This window comes from Heterodontus francisci, chromosome 2 (genome assembly GCF_036365525.1).
Source record: "Heterodontus francisci isolate sHetFra1 chromosome 2, sHetFra1.hap1, whole genome shotgun sequence".
NCBI lineage: Eukaryota > Metazoa > Chordata > Chondrichthyes > Heterodontiformes > Heterodontidae > Heterodontus > Heterodontus francisci.
The window spans coordinates 95,396,591-95,415,783 of NC_090372.1; the positions used below are offsets into that span (position 1 = coordinate 95,396,591).

The following is a 19,193-nucleotide window of genomic DNA, read 5'->3' on the forward strand; positions in this document are numbered from 1 at the left end:
AATTTTGCTGTGTCATATAATGTAGATATGATTTATGACTAAGGAATTGGAATGGAGATTAATTTCTTGCCTTTTGGTGAGATATAAGCTGTGATACAGAACACGGAAGAAAAATATAAAAATCAATTATTGAAACTATATTATATATTCAATTCACACCCAGCCTCTAGCATCAATTCCTTCTAACTAGAAACAGAGTGTCTCCTGACCACACAGCCAAGTGCCGACGTCATCACTGCGGTCTGAACTACGCACATGCGCGGAACACATTCATCCTTGCGCATGTGCAAAATGCACCCAAACTTTGCCAGCTTGCTAGTACAAATGTGCGCATGCGAGTGAATGTGTCATCACACAAAGGGACATCAGCTTCCAGCGCGAGTTCTGGAAAGCAACCTCAATCATTGCTTCTCTTCCCGTTCCCTCCCACTGTTCTCTCCTGCTTGCTGCTCCATTTCGCTGCTGCCCACTGGTCTCTGCTTCATCCCATTTCGCTAGTAGCACCCGCTCACTCCCCCTCCCCCACCAACCCGCCGTTTCTCCAGGCAGCAAGGCGGGGAGCAAGCGGCGGGACGTGGAAGAGAATGATGGGATGGAGCTGCAAGCAGTCAGGACCGGCAGAATGGAATGGCGAGAAGGCGGGCATGGGAGGCAGCGGGAAACTGAATGCGGCGATTGCGAGAGAGTACTGTTGGGGAAGTGGCGATCGCGGCTATTGAGGGGTGAGGGGGTTTGGGTTCCTTTTTATGTGTTAAATTGAGTCTGCACCATCTTTCTTACTGGCAGCTGCCTGAGACGTCACAGCCAGTGACATTTCTACCGATGAGGTTGCATTTGCACAAATGCCTGTACTACACCACCTAGTGGTTGCGTTGTCAGCAAACGTAGCCAATTGGAAAACCCACATCCACGTCTCACCTCAGTTAAGACATAACTACCATCTTCTATTTGATCATTGTTGAACCTCAGTATAGCTGAGCTCTGGTAAGATTATTTTCATTTTGTTCCGGAAAACACTAATTATAAAGCTGTGTTCATGAACCAATTAGCTAATTTTGCCTCCAAACCAGATGCAGATGCTAATAAAATATACTTTTTCGAAGACTTTAAACGCAAAGTGACCTTTTTTCAATTGTACTTCAAAAAATCTTTCGTTTATTTCATCTTCAAATAATTGTTTCTTCCCCTAGTTATTCCTTGACTTCTTATACAATTGTGATCACTATTGGGATCAAACGTAATTAATAACTAGCCTGCCATATTTGACACTTTAATGTTTGCTGTCTAGGAGCAAGGCCATCTACTTTGGGGAGAGGGAGGAATATTTATCTCAGGCTATTTTGTGTCCATATTGTTTTGTGCAAAATATAAACTTGTAGTTATTTGTGGAGAAAGTTTTTTTGAAGAAAATAGTTAAGGAAATGTAAATTGTTTTTGTTTAATACTAATTGTTTTCATTTACTTCTGAGCTGTACCAGATTAAAGAATTCTTATTTTCTATAACAAATAGTTTTCACTGAAATTTCCTATTGAAGGTTTATTTTGCCAAAACACAGTCTCCTTTGGTAAGATAGGTGGAGGAGTCAAGTTACTGAAGTGTCCACAGCAGCTTTCATGAATACTATTGGCCAATGCAACAGAAGATCAATATGAGATGGGGAAGCTGACAGTCATTTTTTTCCCTTCATTTCCTTACATTCATGGCCTATTTTCTCCCTTGGTGAAATATTCTACCTGGTTTTCTATTTATTCGGCTGACCTGGCAAGAATCCTTAACAATGGCAGTTGAACTCAGCTAATAAGTATTCCAATGACTCAATGGCACAGTCTCAGGATAAGGTGTGGAACCTGAGGTGAGCCATCTTTGGACTAGGGCTGTGTGTTTGCTTGGTCAGTATGTTTCTCACGCAAACTGCTCCTTAGGAATATGCCATGTCTGGCTGATGAGATAAGAAGAGTGTTGTTGAAGCCTGATGTCTCTTTCTGTTGTTGCGTTGTACCAGCTGCAAGGCCAATGGTGAGATAGATATGTAAACGAAGGATTGAAAATTACTGTATCTTATTCGTTTAGAGCAAGAATTAAATTGTAATATTATTGGTGCTTTAGAATGCAAATTAAGGATTGAAATATTGTTGTAAGATTATTGGTTGCAGAATAGTATAATTGCCACTGTTTGACTGTAATTCTTTAGAACATCGCACTGAGTCTCAATGTGAGCTCTACTGTGTTTGTTCTCCTTGTGCACAAGTTAATAAAGTAGTTTGCGAGTACTCATCCGAGGAAATTTGATTTATTTTGCTCTAGTTTCTTCCACAGTTTCTTGGAGGTTCCACCGAGATGACGAACCCCCGGAGTGCTAGCACGGGAGAATAGCGTGGTGCCTCGCGGGTCAACGGCTCGATGACCACGGCTGCCTGATTTCGGCAATACGAGGTTTTGACCGAGGAAACGTACATGCTCACCTGTGTAGCACTACCGAGGTAAGTCAGAAGAGTTTGAGGGAGGTTCGAGTCCCCCTCGAGGTTAGAGTCCCCGGTTTGACGTCAAGGGTTGAGGGAGGTTAGAGTTCCCCTCAGAGGGTGGTTAGAGTCCCCCTCGGGGTTAGAGTCCCCGTCCGGATCCGGAGGAGTTTGAGGGTGGTTCAAGTTCCCCGCGGGGTTAGAGGCCCCGTTAAAACCAGGTCGACGAGATTGGTAGGTAATTTGGAAGTCGGCCGGTAAGGTAAAGTCTAATTAGCTTTTGTTGTAATTATGGGAAATTCGTTAACGAAGGGGACTGGGGTCCCCCCCAAGGGAACACCCAATGCATATATGTAGATACATTATGGGCCTGAAAGCATTCTATATGTCCCGAGATGGGTGAAATGGACTCAGGGTAGGGGAAGGATGTTCCCGCCCAACGGTACCTTTAATAAGGACCAAATGCTGAAGCGCTTAGATGAGTCGCGGAAGAGTCAGGAAAGTGTACGAAGGACTGAGGAAGTGAGACAGGCACCCAAAGCCAGGATCCTGGTCGCGCAAACAGAAAAGGGGCCGGCTCCTAAGGAGTCTGAACCTCCTGTTGAGCAGGAGGAGGAAATTTCAAGTGAGTAAAAACAAGCTACTGTGTCTTTTGATTCAAGTGTGTGAATGTTGGAAGCTTCCATGAATTGAATGTCTGGGATCTACAGCTTGTGTTCTGTGGACTGTCGTTAACTCTTTGTTGTCTGGCTTTAATGTTGAAAGCATGAGTCTATTAATTTGTTTGGAATTGAATGAGTGTGAAAAGTGATTGTTGAGTGTGTTCATTTCTATTTAGTGTTGTGCACCCAGGAATGGGATATAAAATTGAATTATATTTTAAGTTTAAAATTTTATTTTGATTTTAAAAGTTGGTTTTGCAACTGTGAAAAGGCAATGAACAATTTTCTAAGAGATAAGCTTCAGCCTTGAAGGTCTGAAGAGGTTTGGCAGAAATCCAATTTGAAGTTCAAAACACTGCTTTAATTGGAATTCAAGTTTAAAATCTGTTCTAGTTTTTTTTTTGGAGTTTAAATTAAAGACATGTTTTACTGACTGTTTTAAGTAGCAAATGTCAGGAATTGGATATTGGTTTAAGGGAGAGAAGGATAAACAAAGGAGATATAGGAAAGATTCTGTCTGTTTAAAGTTTGTGTAAGGAGTTGGTGTTAAATCTTTTGTGTTAAGAATGTTAAATAACTTTTTCTTTAGTTTTTGGTTTTATTACAGGCATTTGAAAAGGCGCCTGAAGAAAGAACAAGAAAAATGACGTAATTTATATATCTTTTTTAAAAAAGCACGTGCTATTCTGTTCTGTGTGTAGTTAATAAGTATTATAAGTTAATAAGTCTGAGTTAAGTTTATACGATTAAGGTTAATTGACCTGTTAAGTTGAAAAAAACCCCTGGAAATTTCATTTATGACCACAATGAACTTTCAAGTTTAGCATGTCAAGTTTTGGGGGAGTCTTAAGTTCCAGACATAAGACTCACTCATATTACATTGGCAGTTTTGATTTTTAAATATTTATTGCAGTGAATTGGAATTTGGAATCATCTTTGTTATATAAAAAATCCTTGGATTAGAAACCTCTTACAAAAGATGCAAAAAAAAAAATTTGGAAACAATTGGAGTTTAATCTAAAATGCTGTCTTTCCTGATGGAGATGGTTTCCTTTGAAGTTGATAATGTTACAAAATGATTTTGTTGTTTTCCAACCCTAAGGATACCAAAAGGATTGAGAAAAAAAATAGATTAAAATGGAGTATAGTTCTTTTCGATCAGAGAAGAAAAGGTTTTGTAAAGTGACGCAGCTGAGAAGATTTTGCTCCGCCCCCTTGGAGAAAAAAAACCCCGCTGCAGCTACTGTTCTTCCATTTAATCCACCACACAATTTTGCATTGCTGAGAGTAAAATTTATATATAATGGACATTTTTAAACCTTAAATTTCTAAATTGACAGATAGAATTGGACAAATTAACCCATTGGGCTCAGGGGCAGAGCCACAATGGATTCTTTGTGTTTTTTTTAAGCAGGTGACGGCAGGTTCCAAGGCCACGTGAGAACTGATGCCCAACAAGAGATCCAGCCGCTTTAAGAATTTAAAAACTTAATTGCAGACATTAAATATCACAGCATCTTTATCAATGAGACAATTGACATACTGGAGGAGCTCCTTCAACTCCTTTGGAAGGTTGGAGTGAAAGTTAACCCGGAAAAGGCACAGATATTGAAAGAAAAGGTTTATTATTTGAGAATAGTGATAACACAGGGAAAGCGTGAGACAGAGCAGATGCGAGTACAGACAATCCTCAAACTTCCAACTCCCCCTACCACAAGATACTAAGGCTCTGAGATCATTTTTGGGCCTTGTTGGGTATCGCAGGAACCTTACTGATGGATTTGACTTAAAGCCAGCCCCTTTATATAATATCCTGCAAAGAACTACTATATGCCTGGCGGACAATTTAATCTGCTGAGTATTTCCAGCATTTCTTGTTTTTGTTTCGGATTTTCAGCATCTGCAGTATTTTGCTTTTACTTTAGTGGACAATTTAATCTACCAGGTGTGTCACATTTTGACAGCAAAGGCCCTCCAGGGACCTTTTGTGTCAAAATCATTGGGGGGTGTACAAGGGAAGGAGCCCAGAAATCAAACCAGCACTCAAAATTTATTAAACGGACAACAAGCTCCAATCACCACAGTTAACCCCACATCCGAATTACTAACAAGTAAGGTTACGACCCAACAGCCACAAGTGACTGGTCTCCCTTGCCCGGCCTTGACTACAGGACCAGAAAATGGACTTGCAATAATAAAAAGTAATAAAATTGTATATGATAATATAAAGCTTGAGTTGGTACCGGTAATATTGAATATCTCAGATATCCAGCTACCTGACTGGTGCCCTGAGAAGATCCAAGAGTATTACTGCAACAATTGTTGAGACAGGAATTTGGTAATGAGAAAATAATAAAGGGAAAGAGCCATAAACGTAGTTTAGTGAATGACGCAGCCACAGTCCTTAATACACGAACTTCAATTGTCAATACTATAGATTTGGAAAATGTGGACCAGAAGGTTAGAACTTTCAGTCAGCTAGTAAAGGATATTTTTTAAAAAGGAACAAAAGGCACAGAAGTGGTGTAGCTAAAGGAGGACAGGATCTGTCAAAAACAGTGACAGGACTGGTGAGAGTACGGGAAGGTCATGCTCACACTATTAATGATATCATAGAAAAGGTAAAGGAGGTCCACGACATTTCAAATAATGAAAGTGTTTGTAGTACATATGGTCCGTGGATGTTAGAACAAACGAAGGAAAATTGGAGGCAAATTGATGCAGGATAGGTACCAGTTTGGATAAATTACACCCAGTTGGAGGACTTAGCTAGTCACACAAATGATAAAATTATCAGGTGCCAACTCAGAAAACTTAAGGTATGGAAAGGTCAGGAGTGTGTAAATACAAGATCTATGAGTATTGGAGTAGTGTTGGGAATACCTGTAATTCTGAGAGATAAGTTAGGGATACAATTACATGAAGTAGAAAATATAGGGGTGATAAGGGGAAAAGATTACATAGAATACCATGATATTTTACCCTACATTATGGAAATTGGAAAAGAGGTAGTTGGAACAACATTGTCTGAGTGTAGTCTGGAAAACCTGGTGGTCATATGTCCTCATCCTATATATAAAACGGCAGAATCAAAATGTGGGTTTAATGCCACTGTAAATTACACCATGCAGACTAGGAAAGCATTGCCAGGGCTAACCCATGTGGCCTATATGGGAAAGGGGAGATATTGCTTAACCACCACAACGAAGGAGTACCAGTATGGACATAACCGGACTTGTCCGGTGAACAACAGTATGTTTTGTTTCAACCCACAAATACCAACCAGGGTGGGGAAGATAGAGTTGGTAGACATACAAAAACGAAAGACAGAAAGTATTAAGGAGGGTTTGACAAATTACCTCCAGTAAAATAAATATACTATTGCGCAATTGCCCACACGCTTGGGTAAAGAAAAACAGCAGCTAGAAGCCAGTGGTGTAGTGTACTACAATCTGGAACAACAGTTGAAGAAGCTACCAGATGAGATTGTCGAGATAAACGATTCAACCTGGTGGGAGGACTTATGGAACTGGGGGTCAAACGTGCAGATGCACCCCTGGTTTAGAATTATCTCCCATGTCCTGATGGTGGTTTTGGGTATCATATGTGACATACTTAATTTGGAAACTTAAGAAATTAATTAGGCGATGTGAGAGGATGTATGAATACAGGATGGACAGCTACCTTAAAGACAATCAGTTTTCAAAATTGCTCTATAAAAGATAGACAATTAGTTATGCCACACAAGGGTGATTGTGTAACCTATTCGTAAATACTTAAAATGAATTAATGAATGGTCAATTTGCTCTAAGAATGAATTTGCGGCTGTATTATGTTCGCACAATTGATTATGTAATGGTGATACAAATGCCTAAATGTATGGGATACAACTATGTGCTGCTATTACTGTAGCCAAGTTACTGTTACGTGAATATGGGCCTAGGTTTGGAATCCCTGAAATCATATCTAGCGACAATGGCCCTTCACTTCTTGCTGGCAGCACAAAGGGGGGGGGGGGGGGGTGGTTCTGTGCAGCTCATCCTGTACGTTGTCATCCAACTCTTCCCTTGTTGTATCCGCTCCGTTTGCCGGTCACAGAATCTCCAGGGTCCTGGTGGCAATCCAACAACCCATCTCCTCCCGAATCATGACCCCACTAAGGATGAAGCCCAATGGCTAGCAAATATAGAACTTGAGTGAGACCTGGCAGTTGTCCTTCCAGGACAAAAGGGGGGAAGTGTGGAACCTGAGGTGAGCCATCCTTGGACTAGGGGTGTGAGTTTGCTTGGTCAGTATGTTTCTCACGCAAACTGCTCCTTAGGAATATGCCATGTCTGGCTGATGAGATAAGAAGAGTGTTGTTGAAGCCTGATGTCTCTTTCTGTTGTTGCGTTGTACCAGCTGCAAGGCCAATGGTGAGATAGATATGTAAACGAAGGATTGAAAATTACTGTATCTTATTCGTTTAGAGCAAGAATTAAATTGTAATATTATTGGTGCTTTAGAATGCAAATTAAGGATTGAAATATTGTTGTAAGATTATTGGTTGCAGAATAGTATAATTGCCACTGTTTGACTGTAATTCTTTAGAACATCGCACTGAGTCTCAATGTGAGCTCTACTGTGTTTGTTCTCCTTGTGCACAAGTTAATAAAGTAGTTTGCGAGTACTCATCCGAGGAAGTTTGATTTATTTTGCTCTAGTTTCTTCCACAAAGGCAGCCAATCATTTAAGACTGAGATGAGGAGAAATTTCTTGACTCAAAGCGTTGTGTATCTTTGGAATTCTCAGCCCCAGAGGGTTGTGGATGTCACATCGTTGAACATATTTAAGGCTGAGAAAGACAGATTTTTGGTCTCTCAAGGAATCAAGGGATATGGGAAGCAGGGGGAGAAGTGGACTTAAGGCCAAGGATCAGCCATGATCATATTGGATGGTGGAGCAGGCTCTAGGAGTCTACTCCTGCTCCTATTTCCTCTTTTCTTATGTTCTGAGGTGAGGCTGAATCAAATCGCTCACCACCTTGTTGTCATATTTGACACTGAGATGAGTTGGTGGCATAGTGGTATACAGTAGGGAGGGAGTTGCCCTGGGTGTCCTCAACATCGACTCTGGACCCCATGAAGTCTCATGGCATCAGATCAAACATGGACAAGGTAGCCTCCTGCTGATTACCACCTACCGCTCTCCCTCAGCTGATGAATCAGTACTCCTCCATGTTGAACAGTACTTGGAGGAAGCACTGAGGGTGGCGAGGGCACAGAATGTACTCTGGGTGGGGACTTCAATGTCCATCACCAAGAGTGGCTCGATAGCACCACTACTGACCGAACTGGCCGAGTCCTAAAGGACATATCTGCTAGACTGGGTATGCGGCAGGTGGTGAGGGGACCAACAAGAGGGGAAAACATACTTGACCTCGTCCTCACCAATCTGCCTGCCACAGATGCATCTGTCCATGACAGTATTGGTAGGAGTGACGACCGCACAGTCCTTGTGGAGACGAAGTCCCACCTTCACATTGAGGATACCCTCCATCGTGTTGTGTGGCACAACCACCATGCCAAATGGGATAGATTTCGAAAAGATCCAGCAATGCAAAACTGGGCATTCATGAGGCGCTGTGGGCCATCAGCAGCAGCAGAATTGTACTCAACCACAATCTGTAACCTCATGGTCCGGCATATCCCCCACTCTACCATTACCATCAAGCCAGGAGACCAACCCTGGTTGAATGAAGAGTGCAGGAGGGCATGCCAGGAGCAGCACCAGCCATACCTCAAAATGAGGTGTCAACCTGGCGAAGCCACAACACAGGACTATCTGCGTGCCAAACTGCGTAAGCAGTATGCGATAGACAGAGCTAAGCGACCCCATAACCAACGGATCAGATCTAAGCTCTGCAGTCCTGCCACATCCAGCCGTGAATGGTGGTGGACAATTAAACAACTAACTGGAGGATGTGGCTCCACAAATATCCCCATCCTCAATGATGGGGGAGCCCAACACATCAGTGCGAAAGATAAGGCTGAAGCATTTGCAACAATCTTCAGCCAGAAGTGCCAGTTGGATGATCCATCTCGGCCTCCTCCTGAAGTCCCCAGCATCACAGATGCCAGACTTCAGCCAATTTGATTCACTCCGCGTGATATCAAGAAACGCTGGATACTGCAAAGACTAGGGGCCCTGACAATATTCCAGCAATAGTATTGAAGACCTGTGCTCCAGAACTTGCAGCGCCCCTAGCCAAGCTGTTCCAGTACAGCTACAACACTGGCATCTACCCTGCAATGTGGAACATTGCCCAGGTATGTCCTGCACACAAAAAGCAGGACAAGTCCAACCCGGCCAACTACCACCCCATCAGCCTACTCTCAATCACCAGATTGATGGAAGGTGTCATCAACAGTGCCATCAAGCGGCACTTGCTTAGCAATAACCTGTTCAGTGACTCTCAGTTTGGGTTCCACCAGGGCCACTCAGCTCCTGACCTCATTACAGTCTTGGTTCAAACAGGGACAAAAGAGCTGAATTCAAGAGGTGAGGTGAGAGTGACTGCCCTTGAGATCAAGGCAGCATTTGACTGAGTATGGCATCAAGGAGCCCGAGCAAAACTGAGGTCAATGGGAATCAGGGGGAAAACCCTCCACTGGCTGGAGTCATACCTAGCGCAAAGGAAGATGGTTGTGATTGTTGGAGGTCAATCATCTGAGCTCCAGGACATCACTGCAGGAGTTCCTAGGCTCAACCATCTTCAGCTGCTTCATCAATGACCTTCCTTCAGTCATAAGGTCAGAAGTGGGGATGCTCGCTGATGATTGCACAATGTTCAGCACCATTTGTGACTCCTCAGATACTGAAGCAGTCCGTGTAGAAATGCAGCAAGACCTGGACAATATCCAGGCTTGGGCTGATAAGTGGCAAGTAACATTCGCGCTACACAAGTGCCAGGCAATGACCATCTCCAACAAAAGAGAATCTAACCATCTCCCCTTGACATTCAATGGCATCACCATCGCTGAATCCCCCACTATCAACATCCTGGGGGCTACCATTGACCAGAAACTGAACTGGAGTAGCCATATAAATGCTGTGGCTACAAGAGCAGGTCAGAGGCTATGAATCCTGAGGCGAGTAACTCACCTCCTGACTCCCCAATCCTGTCCACCATCTACAAGGCACAAGTCAGGAGTGTGATGGAATACTCTCCACTTGCCTGGATGGGTGCAGCTCCAACAACACTCAAGAAGCTCGACACCATCCAGGACAAAGCAGCCCGCTTGATTGGCACCCCATCTACAAACATTCACTCCCTCCACCACCGACGCACAGTGGCAGCAGTGTGTACCATCTACAAGATGCACTGCAGCAATGCACCAAGGCTCCTTAGACAGCACCTTCCAAACCCGCGACCTCTACCAACTAGAAGGACAAGGCCAGCAAATGCATGGGAACACCACCACCTGCAATTTCCCCTCCATGTCACACACCATCCTGACTTGGAACTATATCGTTGTTCCTTCACTGTCACTGGGTCAAAATCCTGGAACTCCCTTCCTAACAGCACTGTGGGTGTACCTACTCTAAATAGACTGCAGCGGTTCAAGAAGGCAGCTCACCACCACTTTCTCAAGGGCAATTAGGGACGGGCAATAAATGCTGGACTGGCCAGCGATGCTCAAATTCCATGAATGAATTAAAACAAAGGTTCTGACCACATATCCCCTCCATTACCAAAACCACTGACTTCCACCTGTATAACATCATCCAACTCCATCTTGCCTTAGCACATATGCTGCTGAAACGCACATCCATGCCTTTGTTATCTCTAAATTTAACTATTCCATTACTCTGCTAGCCTGCCTCTCATCTTGTAAACTACAGAACATTGAACTCATCCAAAATGTTTCAACCTGTGTCCTAACTCATACCAAGGGCTGAAATTTACACCGCCCAGCAGGTCGGATGGTGGCATGGGGGCGGCGTAAAATTGAGCAGGAGGCTCTGGGAGGCCTTGCCACCCCATCCCTGCATCTGGCCGACTTTACGGCCCGAGGCCAATCAAGGCGCTTAAGTGACCACGTAACGGCCACTTAAGGGCCCTTGCCCGCGTCCACTGGTATTTTACCCATGGCAAATGGGCGTGCTGGGGACGTGAAAGGCTGCCCAGCGATAGGTACCGGCCTTACCGCTCGCCGCAGGGGGTGACCGATTGAGGGCCGCCCCCGCCTCCAAACCCACCCCAGGGACCCAAAACATCCCCCTCTCCACAAACGACCACCCTAGCCTCACCAGGGCATGACCGATCCCCCTGTCGAGGCAGTCCCAACTTACCTTCACTCCTGGCTCCATGTCTTCGCTGGGCTGCAGTCCCAGCAGTGGCCACCGCTCCTGGTGGCGTTGCTGGGATTAAGAGCTAGCGGTCGGCCAATTGGCCAGCAGCTCACTGAGGTGGGACTTCCTCCCTCAAGTGGGTGGAAGTTCCGCCTTGGGACACTTAAAACCCGGGGACTTGTAAAATGCGGACGGATCCCTGGGCTTGGCGGAAGCGGGTTCGCCATCGACTTTTACTTCAGTGACGAATTCCCGTCTGCCTAAGGTAAAATCCAGCCCCAAGTCTTTTGAAGAATGCACCTGGCTGGTAAACTCTGGAATAAAGTTTTGACTTATTAACCAAACACTTAAGATGCTCTTCCCTTCTTTCCAGTCTTCTGAAAACTGAAGTTAACATCTAATGCCTGTGATAGGGAATCAATAACACGAACCATTGCCTAAAATGCTATCATTGCACATTAGTATATAACAATTACAATGTAGATGTATTTTGTGATGAAAGGGAGATTCTCATGGATTTTTATTCATAGGGCTGAATTGTTAAATCCATATGGGGTTGGTATTGAAGGTGGGCGGACCTGGAATTTTTCACTGCCAGCTGTAACGCCGGTTTGGCGCCACAATCCAGACCTTTTAAAATGGCCAGATCGGGTTCAGAACATCTACCTGCCCACAACTGTGAGTAGCCAATTAAGGTGAATTAAGGGGACTATTAAGACCTGTTTCCTGCGGTGACTGGGATTTTCCAGTCAACATGGAGGCTATGCACAAAACCAAAACACGGCCAATGCAATGAGGTAGCCTCATGGCGGGAGGAGGGGTGCTGTGCTGAATCGCGCGAGGGCACACCACCCCCTCCCAACTCCCTTCCCCACCCCGCTGACATGCCTCCAGGATCACGGCCAAGCAGCTGTGGCCTTTTTAAATTAAAAAATCACTTAAATTATCTTCAGAGGGCATCTCCATGTTGAGGCATCCTGTCTCTCTCCCTTCACCTGCATTGGTCGCTCCCACCTAGGCCAGTGGGATTGCCGATGTGTCAGCGGCCCTCCAGCCTCACGAGCCCGCCCACCGTCCTTAATTGGATGGTGAGCCCACTCCTTGGCCACTAATTAGCCTGAAAATAGCTCTGGGCGTGTCAGGCCCATGCAGTGTGGGGTCGGGGCCTGGAAGTTTTCCCAATATCGGGCTCTTAACTCCAGAATAAAAACCTGGCCTGATTTGTTAAAACACAGGTGATCTGTGATATTTTGGAATCAGTACTTGTTAAATCATACTATAATGTTCAGCAGGAATATGTCCAAAATAGTTATTCTGATCTTTGTCTTTGTTACTTCCAGATCTGACAATTCCAACACTCTCCTGGCTGGCCTCCACGTTCTATTCTCCATAAACATGAGGTCATCCAAAACTCTGCTGCCCATGTTCTAGCTCACACCAAGTCCTATTCACCATGACCCCTGGGTTCATGGACCTACATTACAACAACAATGACTTATATTTATATAGCACCTTTAACTTAATAAAATGTCCCAAGGCACTTCAGAGGATCATTATAAAACAAAATATGACACTGAGCCACAAAAGGAGATATTAGGTCAGGTGAAAGCTTGGTCAAAGAGGTAGTTTTTAAGGAGTATCTTAAAGGAGGAAAGCGAGGTAGAGAGGCGGAGAGATTTAGAGAGGGAATTCCAGAGTTAGGGCCTTGTCAACTGAAGGCACGGCCACCAATGGTGGAGCAATTAAAATCAGGGATGGTGAAGAGACCAGAATTAGAGGAGTGCAGATATCTTGGAGGGTTGTGGGGCTGGAGGAGATTAGAGAGATAGGCAGGGGCCTATCATGGATGGATTTGAACACATGGATGAGAATTTTAAAAACTAGACATTGCTTGACTGGGAGCCAGTGTAGGTCAACGGGAACAGGGGTGATAGGGGAACAGGATTTGGTGCTAATTAAGATGAGGGTAGCAGAGGTTTGGATGACCTCAAGTTTACGGAGGGTAGAATGTGGGAGACCAGCCAGGAGTGCAATGAAATGGTCAAGTCTCGAGGTAACAAAGATATGAAGGAGGGTTTTAGCAGAAGATGAGCTGAAGCAGGAGTGAAGTTGGGCAATGTTACAGAGGTGAAAACCGGTGGTCTTAGTGATGGTGCGGATATGTGGTTGGAAACTCATCTTGGGGTCAATTATGACACCAAGGTTGCGAACAGTCTGGTTTAGGGCAGGGTTTTCCTTCTGGGGGCAGGAAAAGGAAGACAGGGCCGTTTCCATGGTTCGAAACTGCCCCCGGGGGATTCAGTCACCAGCCCCGTTTTCACAGAGACACCTGCTTAATTGACTTGGAAAATGGATCGGTGGCCAATCAATAGCTACGGGGCAGGAACGGAGACAGAACTGTACAAATGCCGGCCTGATTCTGACTGCCGTTTCATTGCTCAATCTTCAGTTTGCAAGATGTTTCAGGAGAGGCAGAGGCCTGGAATCCATGGCAGGGCAACCTTTGATTTGCTGATGCGGACCTGGAGGTCCTGCTCAAAGCCATGAGGGAGAAGAGGGAGGCCCTCTTCCTGGAGGGTGGCAGGAGGAGGCCAGCACCCAGATCAAGCACGCCTGGATAGAGGTAGCTGACACAGTCGGGAGAAGAAGGGTGGTGCGCAGAAACCAGTTCAGTGTAGGAAGAGGTTCAATGCCCTTATGTGCTCTGGCAAGATGAGTGCAATGCTAAATTCTCAGGACAGGCCTCTGGGCATTCACCCTCCAGCAGACATACCAGCTAAGGAGCCAGAGGGCAGATGCTGGCCCTGAACATGGGAGGAGTGTGTACCCAGGGCACTTAAAGATCCCTCAGAATGGCCCAGAGCCATAGTGCTGCTGAGGACCTATCAGCACTGAAACTTGTAGCTTCTAATGAATTGAAGCAGTTGGCATTGGTCAAAGAGGACAGCAGTGCCTTATCTCCCTCTCTATTGTCAATGCAGGAGAAATGGGCTCATAAAGCCCACTAGAGGGCCCAGACAGGAGGAGGGGTTCCCTACCTACATGTTATCACCACCATGGAGGAGGGAGCCATGGACATCACCAGGGTCGCTGACCATGAGGAAGTCGGGCAAGTCGAGATGTGCATCTGTGGTGGAGATGGTGATTAGAGAGTGCAAAGTGCTCATTAAGAGTTTGCATTGTACTCCACCCTGTCTGACAGCATGCTGAAGAATGAGATGCATTGGGAAATCTCAGAATGTGCAAAGGCTTCTGCTTTCCTAGGCTGGTTATCATGATCGCTTCCTGGGTCTCCTACAGGTTCAGACGTCAAGGCAATGAGACCAGCTCCCTCACTATCATCAGGCCAAGTGCAGCCACAGCAGAGCTCAGAAGAAGCACTGCCACACCTTACAAGCACACCCTCCACCAATTCAGATACAGTCACCTCGGTGGGCCCTCGCATGCTGTTAGATAGGGTGACACTGGGTGATGAGCACTAGTGTGTAGGAGGAGGTGCCAGATGCAGAGGCAGCTGTGGGCAGTCCACCTTGAAGGATGGAGGACAGGCACAGCCATGCTTAGCTCAAAACAGATGCAGGCCCTCAGGAGACAGAGGAAAGGAGGCTCTACCTAGACCAGCAACACAGATGTGCTCCCACATGTTGGAGTTCCCTGAGGCAATGCGGGGTGATGGGGTGATAATGGAGGAGTCCATCCAGCTCATGTGCGACACAATGGCTCAGGTTTAGAACGCATGAGCTCCTCCATTGAGAGGAGGAGAGCCATATGCATTAGCACTTGGAATGTATGCAGGAACTACACAGTGAAACACACAGGATGCATTCCACACAATGTGCCCTTGACTGGTCAGTGGCACTGATGGCACAGGGATGGCTGGAGGGGATGCCAGTTGCGCCCCAGCTAATGTTCTACTCCAGCCATCTGGAGTGCCAGCCAAGGGCTGAGGCAGTCATGGAAGAGGATGAGGGTGCCATCATCATCAGGTGTGACTGGGCCTCTTCTGAGCTCTGCTGCTGCTGCGCCTGGCCCCTCCTTGGCCCTCTGATGGAGGGAGTTTCTGTGCAGCAGGGCCCAGTGACAGAGGTTGCCCCTGGGGCACCTCCACCAAGAGGACAACTGCTACATGCTTTGCAGCTGCAGGCAGGGACAAGTGAGCAGGCTGCCTCCACTTCCTCCGAGACCACAAGGGGAGAACCAGGTAGAAGTGGCTGAGCACGGAGGCCATCGTATCAGACAGAGCACTGAATGGGTAACTGGGGTGTCTTCTTCCTGTAACTGTGTACTGCTTTGTTTTATGAGCACAATGTAAATATTGACACATGAAATCAGACATGTGAGCCTCCTTTTATTAATGGCGGGACAAGAAAAGAGGTATGAAGTGGTGAAGGAGAGCAAGGGTCTGTCTACAGTAATGGTGAAACCTCTGGGCAGATTTGCATCTGTCATTGGCAGTAAGAGTTTACACATTCCTGGCTGCATCTTCAATGGAAATGTTAGCACAGGCAGCTCAGACTGAGTTCCAGCCCATGCTGTTTCTCCTGGGTCAGAGAGGCTCAGTCAAAGTAAGCCTGAATCAGATGATCCCTGATGTTAATGGCATCCTGACAAGACCCTTGAACTCCACGCCGGGCCCAGCCACCTCCCTGTGCAGCTGAGGCACCTCGGTGTTCTGCATCCTCCCCCTCCACCTCCTCTTCCACATCTTGCTCCTCCTTTTCCTCCGATGAGTTGTGGCCTTCCAGGGCCTCAGCCTCTTCAAGGTCCATGCCTCTGAGGGCCATGTTATGGAGAGCGCAGCAGACCACCACAATGAGCGAGACCCTTGCAGAAGGGTATAGGAGAGCACCACCTGACCGATCCAGGCACTGGAATTGCATCTTGAGAACCCCGGTGGCTACTCAATTGTGTCCTAGTGAACAGAAGGCTTTGATTGTATCACATCTGTCTCTCTGTCTCGGGCTCCCATTGAGGGTTAACTAATTATCTCATCAAGGGATATTCCTTGTTCCCTAGAATCCATCCACGGAGTTTGTAGGGTGGAGTGTGGAAGCCTGGACTAGCAGAGGATGAAGGTGTTATGGCAGTGCCAGGAAAGTGAGCACGCACATGGAGGAAGCTCTCGTGATTGCAGACCAGCTGAACGTTGAGGGAGTGAAAGCTCATTGGTCTGTCACTGGGTGTCTTAATAAGCACAGGAGTGCAATTGATGACATCCTGTACCTGGAGGAATCCAGCGATGGAAATGAAACCCACTGCCTTCTGTGCCTGCGAGGCAGCATCTGTCTGGAATTGAATGTACTGTCCAGCTCTAGTCAACAGGGTTCCAGTGACCTGCAAGATGTAGTGGTGTGCAGCCGTTTGCGAAATGCCACTAAGGTTTGCAGCTGATCCTTGGAAGGAGCCAAAAGCGAAGAAGTTCAAGGCCACAGTGAGTTTGATGGCTATTGGCAGGGCATGGTGAGCAGTGCTGTGAGGTGTGAGGTATTTCACCATGAAGGCGCAGATCTCTGTGATCATCTCCCTGGACAGTCGCAGTCTCCTGCTTGTTCTTGGTCATAGGAACATGAGAACATAAGAACTTAGAGCAGGAGTAGGCCATGAAGTAACAGAGAAGGTTGATGAAGGGAATGCAGTGGATATTGTTTATATGGATTTTAAGAAAATGTTTGATAAAGTACCACATAAAAGGCTGGGTAACAAAATTGAGGCTTATGGAATAGGAGGGTCAGTGTCCAATTGGATGGAAAATTGGCTTAAGAACAGAAAACAGTGAGTCTTAGTAAATGGTTGTTTTTCAGACTGGAGGATGGTAGACAGTGGTGTTCCCCAAGGGTCATTGTTGGGACCACTTTTTTTTTACTATATATAAATGACTTGGATCTTGGAATACAGAGTATAATTTCAAAATTTGCCGATGACACCAAACCTGGAGGTGTGGCAGACAGTGAGGATGATATTAACCACCTGCAACAGCACATAGATAGGCTAGCAGAATGGGCAGATGGAATTTAATACTGACAAGTGTGAGGTGATGCATTTTGGCAGAAGGAGTAGGGAGAGGCAATATAAATTTAGTGGGACAGTTCTAAAGAGTGTGCAGGAACAGAGGGACCTGGGGGTGCATGTGCATCAATCTTTGAAGGTGGCAGGACATATTGAGAGAGTGATTAGTAAAGCATATGGGATCTTGGGATTCATAAATAGAGGCATTGCGTACAAAAGTAGGGAAGTTATGCTGAACCTTTATAAAGCTCTGGTTCGGCCACAACTAGAGTATTGCGTCCAGTTCTGGTCACCACACTTCAGGAAAGATGTGAGGGTCCTTGAGAGGCTGCAGAGGAGATTTACCAGAATGGTTCCAGGGCTGAGGGACTTTAGTTACAAGGTCAGACTGGAAAAGCTGGGTCTGTTCTCTTTAGAGCAAAGGAGATTGAAGGGAGATTTGATAGAAGTGTACAGGATTGTGACAGGTGTAGATAAGTTAGACAGGAAAAACTGTTCCCATTAACTAATGGTACAAGATCTAGGGGACACAGATTGAAGGTTTTTGGCAAGAGATGCAGGGGAATATGAGGAAGCACTTTTATACACAGTGTGTGGTAATGACCTGGAACTCACTGCCCACAAGGGTGGTGGAGACAATCAATGAAGAGGGAATTGGATGACTGCTTGAAGGAAATAAATTTGCAGGGCTATGGGAATCGAGCAGGGTATTGGGACTGACTGGATAGTTCCGTGGAGAACGGGCATGGACTTGATGGGCTGAATGGCCTCCTTCTGTGTTGTAAATGACTCTATGATTCCTTTTGGCCCCTAGAGCCTGCTCCACCTTTCAATAAGTCCATGGCTGATCTGATTGTGGCCTTAACTCCACTTTCCTGCCTGCCCCTCATAATCCCCTACTACCTTGTACATCAAAAATCTGTCCAGCTCAGCCTTGAATAAATATAATGACCCAGCCTCTCTGCTCTCTGGGTACAGAATTCCAAAGATTAATGACCTTCTGAAGGAAGAAATTCTTCCTTACCTCCATCTTAAATGGGAGACCTCTTATTTTGAAACTGTCCCCCCTAGTTCCTCCACGAGGGAAAACATCCTCTCAGCATCTAGCCTGTCAAGCCCACTAGAATCTTAAATGTTTCAATAAGATCACCTCACATTCTTCTAAACCCCAAAGATAATAGGCTCAACCTTTTCTCATAAGACAACCCCAACACACCAGGAATCAGCCGAGTGAACCTTTTCTGAACTGCCTCCAATGCAAGTATATCTCTCCATAAATAAGGTGACCAAAACTGTACTCATATTCTAGGTGTGGTCTCACCAACATCCTGTACAGTTGTGGCAAAACTTTCCTACTTTTATACTCCTCACCCCTCCCACCCTTGCAATAAAGGCCAACATTCCATTTGCTTTCCTAATTACTTGCTGTACCTGCATGCTAATGTTTTGCGGTTCATGCACAAGGACACCCAGATCCCTCTGTACCGTAGCATTCTGCAAGTCTCCCTCCATTTAAATAAAATTGTGTTTTTCTATTCTTCCCACCAAAGTGGATTACCTCACATTTTCCCACATTATACTCCATCTGCCAAATTTTGCCTACTGACTTAACTTATCTATATCTTTTTGCAGATTCTTTGGGCTGGATTTTACCATAAGCAGACGGGACTTCGCCACCGACGTAAAAGTCCCCAGCATGCCTGCTTTCCACGGCTAAAATACCCATGGGTG

At 45.7% G+C, this 19,193-nt stretch overlaps 1 long non-coding RNA gene across 1 annotated transcript; it reads left to right on the plus strand.

Annotated features, from left to right (window-relative positions):
* Positions 1 to 1,887: 1,887 nt before the first annotated feature.
* On the plus strand, positions 1,888 to 7,791 carry LOC137345690 (uncharacterized). Its single transcript, XR_010968608.1, has 2 exons — positions 1,888 to 3,085; positions 3,712 to 7,791. It is a non-coding gene; the product is annotated as an uncharacterized lncRNA (long non-coding RNA).
* The last annotated feature ends 11,402 nt before the right edge of the window (positions 7,792 to 19,193 follow it).